Raw genomic sequence first — 7,502 nt, 5'->3', positions numbered from 1 at the left:
AGATCCCAGGAATGTTCCATACACACAAAAAGCTTATTTCTCTCAAATATTGTGCACAAATTTGTTTACACCCCTGTTACTGAGCATATCTCCTTTGCCAAGATAATGCATCCACCTGACAGGTGTGGCATATCAAGAAGCTGATTAAATAGCATGATCATTACACAGGTGCACCTTGTGCTGGGGACAATAAAAGGCCACTCTAAAATGTGCAGTTTTGTCACACAACACAATGCCATAGATGTCTCAGGTTTTGAGGGAGCGTGCAATTAGCATTCTTACTGCAGGAATGTCCAGGCAGTACGTCCAACCGGCCTCACAACCTCAGACCACGTGTAACCACGCCAGCCCAGGACTTCCACATCCGGCTTCTTCACCCGCTGGATAACTGAGGAGGGTGCTGAGGAGTATTTCTGTCTGTAATAAAGCCCTTTTGTGGGGAAAAACTCATTCTGATTGGCTGGGCCTGGCTCCCCAGTTAGGTGGGCCTATGGCTGCGCCCCAGGCTGCGCCCCTGCCCAGTCATGAGAAATCCATAAATTAGGTCCTAATGAATTTATTTCAAATGACAGATTTTTTCTATGAACTGTAACTCAGTAAAATATTTGAAAATGTTGCATGTTGCGTTTATATTTTTGTTCTGTATAGTAGTAGCTAGCCTATCTTGATCATGTTGTTCCTTTTTCTAGAAGCAATCAGTTATAAGGCAAAAATACAGATTGAGGCCTTCAATCAAACTGAGGACAGAGAAATGTGTGTGCACCAGACAGGTCAAGGCTTCTTGCGTGAATGGCTTTGAGATGTAAGTTACACTGCTGGGTTGCAGGCATTGGCTAAATAGTTGGGTTGTTTTCTGTAAAAACAGTTGGGTTGTTGGTGCTGGTGCTGGTGCTGGGATATTAAGGTTGGGTTATGGATATTCGACCCAGCCAGTGGGTGAATTCTCCTGCCACCAGCATGTGAAGTCCACCAAAACGAGAGCAACTGTCAAGACGTGGTAACGTGGACTCAGTGGAAAATTGCTAATGTTATTTCAACAAACTAAGGGTGTTTTGGCAGACTGAAAACTGTGAAAATGGTAAGTTACAAACGTTATGAATTATGAATTGGATGGTCATTCAGGTTAAATAGGTTGTCCTATCATAATTAGGTAGCTAGCTAACGTTAGCTTGTGCGTTAGATTACAACCATTAGCTAGCTAGACATTTCCTGTGCTAATATCTCTGGCTGTGGTAATGTTTACTAGCTAGCTAGCTAACATTAGCCTTGCGACCATGCTCGTGAAGCTAGATTACTGAAATGTTGTCGCGCAATATAGCTACAGTGCCTTGCAAAAGTATTCATCCCCCGTGGCGTTTTTCCTATTTTGTTGCATTACAACCTGTAATTTAAATTGATTTTTATTTGGATTTCATGTAATGGACATACACAAAATAGTCCAAATTTTGTGGAGTGAAATTGAAAATATAACTTGTTAAATAAATAAAAAAATAATAATAACGGAAAAGTGGTACGTGCATATGTATTCACCCCCTTTGCTATGAAGCCCCTAAATAAGATGTGGTTCAACCAATTACCTTCAGAAGTCACATAATTAGTTAAATAAAGTCCACCTGTGTGCAATCTAAGTGTCACATAATCGGTCACATGATCTCAGTATATATACACCTGTTCTGAAAGGGCCCAGAGTCTGCAACACCACTAAGCAAGGGGCACCACCAAGCAAGCAGCACCATAAAGACCAAGGAGCTCTCCAAACAGGTCAGGGACAAAGTTGTAGAGAAGTACAGATCAGGGGTTGGGTTATAAAAAAATATCAGAAACTTTGAACATCCCACGGAGCACCATTAAATCCATTATTTAAAAAATGGAAAGAATATGTCACCACAACAAACCTGCCAAGAGAGGGCCGCCCACCAAAACTCACAGACCAGGCAAGGAGGGCATTAATCAGAGAGGCAACAAAGAGACCAAAGATAACCTTAAAGGAGCTGCACAGCGGAGATGGGAGTATCTGTTCATAGGACCACTTTAAGCCGTACACTCCACAGAGCTGGGCTTTACGGAAGAGTGGATAGAAAAAAGCCATTGCTTAAAGAAAAAAATAAGCAAACATGTTTGGTGTTCGCCAAAAGGCATGTGGTAGACTCCCCAAACATATGGAAGAAGGTACTCTGGTCAGATGAGACTCAAATTTAGCTTTTTGGCAATCAAGGAAAATGTCTGGCGCAAACCCAACACCTCTCATCACCCCGAGAACACCATCCCCACAGTGAAGCATGGTGGTAGCAGCATCATGCTCTGGGGATGTTTTTCATCGGCAGGGACTGGGAAACTGGTCAGAATTGAAGGAATGATGGATGGCACTAAATTCAGGGAAATGCTTGAGGGAAACCTGTTTCAGTCTTCCAGAGATTTGAGACTGGGATGGAGGTTCACTTTCCAGCAGGACAATGACCCTAAGCATACTGCTAAAGCAACATTTGAGTGGTTGAAGGGGAAACATTTAAATGTCTTGGAATGGCCTAGTCAAAGCCCAGACCTCAATCCAATTGAGAATCTGTGGTATGACTTAAAGATTGCTGTACACCAGCGGAACCCATCCAACTTGAAGGAGCTGGAGCAGTTTTGTCTTGAAGAATGGCCAAAAATCCCAGTGGCTAGATGTGCCAAGCTTATAGAGACATACCACAAGAGACTTGCAGCTGTAATTGCTGCAAAAGGTGGCTCTACAAAGTATTGACTTTGGGGGGTGAATAGTTATGCACGCTCAAGTTTTCTGTTTTTTTGTCTTATTTCTTGTTTGCTTCACAAAAAAAATATTCTGCATCTTCAAAATGGTAGGCATGTTGTGTAAATCAAATGATACAAACCCCCCAAAAAATCCATTTTAATTCCAGGTTGTAAGGCAACAAAATAGGAAAAATGCCAAGGGGGATGATTACTTTCACAAGCCATTGTAAATGTACATATTTCGTTGATGTTTGGCTAGCTAGCTAGCTAGCTAATTACCTTATCTAGCAAAGTCTGACACTTTTTCTGGACTGTGTCGGACACTGTTTCATTCGTTAGCTAAAGTTAGCTAAGTTACATTTTACAGTGCATTCAGAACGTATTCAGACCCCTTGACTTTTTCCACATTTTGTTACGTTACAGCCTTATTCTAAAATTGATTAAATAGTTTTTTTCCCATCATCAATCTACACACAATACCTGATTTCCCCAACCCAGCCAGGGTGCAGGAGAAGTGTCTGTCTCTAATACTAATAGCGCCGCATTGGCCAGAGAAACACTGGCTAGCGGAGATCACTCAACTACTATGTAGTCAGCTACTATGCATCAGGACCTGCTGTGCGTGTGGGGAGATTTTCCACCCTCACCTGGAATGGTTTGCACTCTGGGCCTGGCCCTTGAACAGTTCAACTTGAACACTGCCGGTCTTCCCCAAAATGTAATTTTGACTTTTCAGAGTGCTAGAGCCTCATCCACCAGGTCCCTTTATGATTGTAAATAGTGCGTGTTTGAGGAATGGTGCACTAAGTCACAGACTTTCTACTATTAAGGTACAGTATATCTGGCAACTATTTTGGCTTGTCATGTGGGTTTTGGGAGCATGACAGTGGGGCAACACCCCCTTGTCACCTGTTTTATGAAGGGTGCACGTTGTTTGCATGCAAATTAGTGGATTCGGCTATTTCAGCCACAACCGTTGCTGACAGGTGTATAAAATCGAGCACAAAGCCATTGTAGTATATGATGAATGGTGGCAATTATTGCTGTCAACAAAAGGAGTCTGCTCATACTGAACATTGATCATAAGGTTTATTCAGACCACAAGCTTCAGCATGAGTTTACAGACACGCGTGGTCCGGAGAGCAGTGGCGTCCAATTCTAATGTCTGCTCTGTCCTATCTTCTTCGTTCACCCCTATTTATAACCAATGCAACAAGATGGGCTCCCTCTTCTGGCCAGTTTACAATACACTTCCTGTCTATTATATGTTACATTATACTAACCATTGTCTTGTGATACTAACATAACCAACATTCCATTTCGTCATGAAAAACATTTAACAAAGGCATAATCTTCAGATACGACATTCCCCCTTTCGAGACGAAATAAACGTCTCGAAAACAAACAGAATAAGATTATGACTATTAACCATTTATCTCCTTGAGTATCTTTAACATTAAACCAAACACCTTCTCCTCTAGAGTGTAAATACCTTTCTATGAAATACCTGTTTATGAAGTGTGAATACATTACTATGACATATGAAGAAATCTCTATGGAGTGTAAGATCGAAAAACTGTCCAGCAGCCATCCATCCATATCAATCAAGACAGTAAAATTCTCTCACGGTCCCTCTGCCCCAGGCAACCACCGTCGGTACTCCAGATAACCTCATTAACCATGTAAATGCATTTGAAACTATGATGTAATTAAATACACATGTAAACAAAATCCTATCCATAAATATCCATTGTACGGCTGGTCAACCCATCGAATCGTACAATGAATCTCTCCCTTCCTAGACCTTCTCTGTCCCTAAACATTCACCGAAATAAACAAAAGCATCTAAGATCCTCATCTGCATTCAATAACATCAAACATCATTCTACTAAAATCAATACCTAAGAATATGACACAATTATGTATTACACATCAAATATGTCTATATTTCATTGCAGACACTGGAATGTAGTCCACTACACTTCATCTCCCTGTAGTGTCCTCTTCCAATGGACTTGTTGATGATGGAATCAGCCACACCCTCCTTGTTTCATCTCCTCCAGTCATATTCTCCCTTCATATTGTCTTTGTTTGAGTATTCCAATCTCCACATGTTCTCCCAAATGCTTCTGGAATGACAAGAAAATAAACGACCAAACAGTATCCTTTGCAAAACAACCACTTTCAAATTAAACCTCCATTTCACCTAAGAATTTAAAAAATGATACATAAATGATGCATGAATCACATTAACCTATCCCCCCCTTGATTCATAAATCATACTAAAATCATACTAAAAAAAAAAAATGTTTTCCTTGAAACAATAAAAATAAAATGATCAAATAATCAAAAAGGATATTTATCCATTCAGTAGTCCATCTAGACCCCCTCGTCCGTCTTCGTCCAGATCCGGAACAGTCAACACCGGCATCATTCTCCAACCTATTTCAATCTCATAGCTTCCTCAAAAGTCAGTAACATATTACACCTTGCTATCAAAGCTGTCATTAACCCATCACTGCCCCTACTGGCCTAATTGATCTTGCAACCAAATCCTTTCAAATGCATCCCTTATAATGCATCTATAACCCCAGTGATATTATCTGAACTATCTGGACTCAAAGTATAACTAATATTTATCAATATTATCTTCCCAAATGTTACACCATACCATGAATGAAGTCCCCCTTCTCCCTTAAACTTATTCTTCAATGATAGGCTTGAAGACTATGACCTGTAACCATGTCTCTTTTCACCCCATTTTCAACCCTAGCTTCAGATTTCTGTATTGGTACCACTCCTCTTTTAATGGTAAAAACCTCATATGGAAGCTTAAACGTTGACCTGTAACAACATCCTATCCCCCATAGGGTAAGAATATACTCTATCATCACAAACCTACCAAATATCTCTAAAATTCCCATAGTCACATTGTCAGTCAAAAGCTAATCTTTTAACCATCAAAGTCCTAAGTAACATATTATTTGTCATTACTACCCTTAAGGTCATACTTATCCTAAGTAATCCTATAACATCCCAATCTGATCTTCCCATAAACACACCCCTTACCTCATATGTTTTATTAGAATAACAACAACTTTTATCCTCACTGGTTCACCTGAATACTTCAGGTTTCCACTGTTACCTGACTTTACTTTCCATCTAACAATTCCCATAGGATAATTCATTTACCCAAGAACACTTAAACCCTACTGTTCTGACAACTACATTATTTTATCTGTCAATGACTGTTGCCGATACCACAGTCATGACAAAGCATAACCCTGACCCACACCTGCCAGAGGCCGCGGACCGTCTAACACGTCTTGGGCTGGCATCCCCAACAGACATCAACCCTCAAGATTCCTCACTGACTCTTACCGAATGAGTTAATCTATCTCTAATTTTCACAACAGAGGAACGAGCAGCACTGATCAGATGCCCCCCCTCTGTCATCAAAATCAAAAGACCCCATCCTGCAGCTTCCATGATGAATCTCTCTTCTCCATTTCAGATTAACCTATATTGCTCTCTACTACTATCTGCTCTACTTTTTAACCCTATTCGTAGTAACCTAAACCCCTGAGTCTCTCTTGCTGCCTCCTTTAATTTCAGAAAAGTTGTTGTCATCCTTCCTACATTTGCTATTACCATCGTATCATTAATCCCTTCCCAAAGTTACCATTAACGTTGTTGATTTAGTTGATGAATTAAAACCCTTAATTCCCTCTAGTGGGAAACTACCAACATCCTATTCGATTATTCCCTATTGGAGTGACTACTGTAATAAACTTATCCTTAACTCCCTCAATGACTGTGGAGGCTACAACAGACCTCAACTCTTCCATTATAAGCATCACTTTATGAATTACATAGCCCTTTACCCAATAATTCCCAACCAAAACAAATTCTAATGCTTGCACTAGATAAGTACACATATTCTCCCTGACCTTTCTCTGTAACATTACACAACATAAGTGAACAGTCACTCCTAACCCTCTTCTAAACTATACCTCCTTTTACTCCTGGTCCTGATAACAACACTTATTCTCCATAATTATCTCTCCATATGGGAGAAACGTCCCCATCCTAAACCCTAATAAGTGTTTTTCCCCCTAAAATTGGTGCTGTATTGGTTCCCTTATAATCAAATGCAATATATTTATGACTTTAATACCTATCAATGTTGAAAGAGTTAAATTGCTTCTCTCTGTTGTTCTAATAGACTGAAGTGTTAATGTCCTTATTTACTCCTAGTTTCCCCCCAGTTTCCCCCTAAAACTTTGAACTCTTTCCTTGTACTTCCATCCATCACCACTAGTGTCACTTTTTCCCCAAATCTCAGTCCTATCTCTAAATCCCTGACTTTCAAACTTTTGATTACACAAAGTACACCTATAATGACCTTGATCTCCCTGCTGGAAACTGTAAATATAGATACTCAATCACCCTCAAATCATTCAGCAACACATACTTTCTCAATGCATCTGCTCCTAATCGATTTAAACTCCTACCATATCTCCCCACTAAACTTTAAAATGTCCTTCCTCACTGTTCTCTCTCTGTCTTACTACTAACTTTGAAACTTAGCTTACTGTCTCAGAGTTCCTTCACCCCTAGTTCTCCTAACTTATTTTAATCTAATCTTTTCTCTCATAACATTTAAAACCTTTTCCCCTGATTTATTGACAAAATTCCTTCCCCCACCAATTTTTAGAATACGTGATTGGGAATTCCCCACCTGCTCCTGACTCCTTTACACAGACTTG

The sequence above is a fragment of the Coregonus clupeaformis genome, chromosome 14 (genome assembly GCF_020615455.1).
Source record: "Coregonus clupeaformis isolate EN_2021a chromosome 14, ASM2061545v1, whole genome shotgun sequence".
Taxonomy (NCBI): domain Eukaryota; kingdom Metazoa; phylum Chordata; class Actinopteri; order Salmoniformes; family Salmonidae; genus Coregonus; species Coregonus clupeaformis.
Note: the sequence above shows the minus strand (reverse complement) of the source record.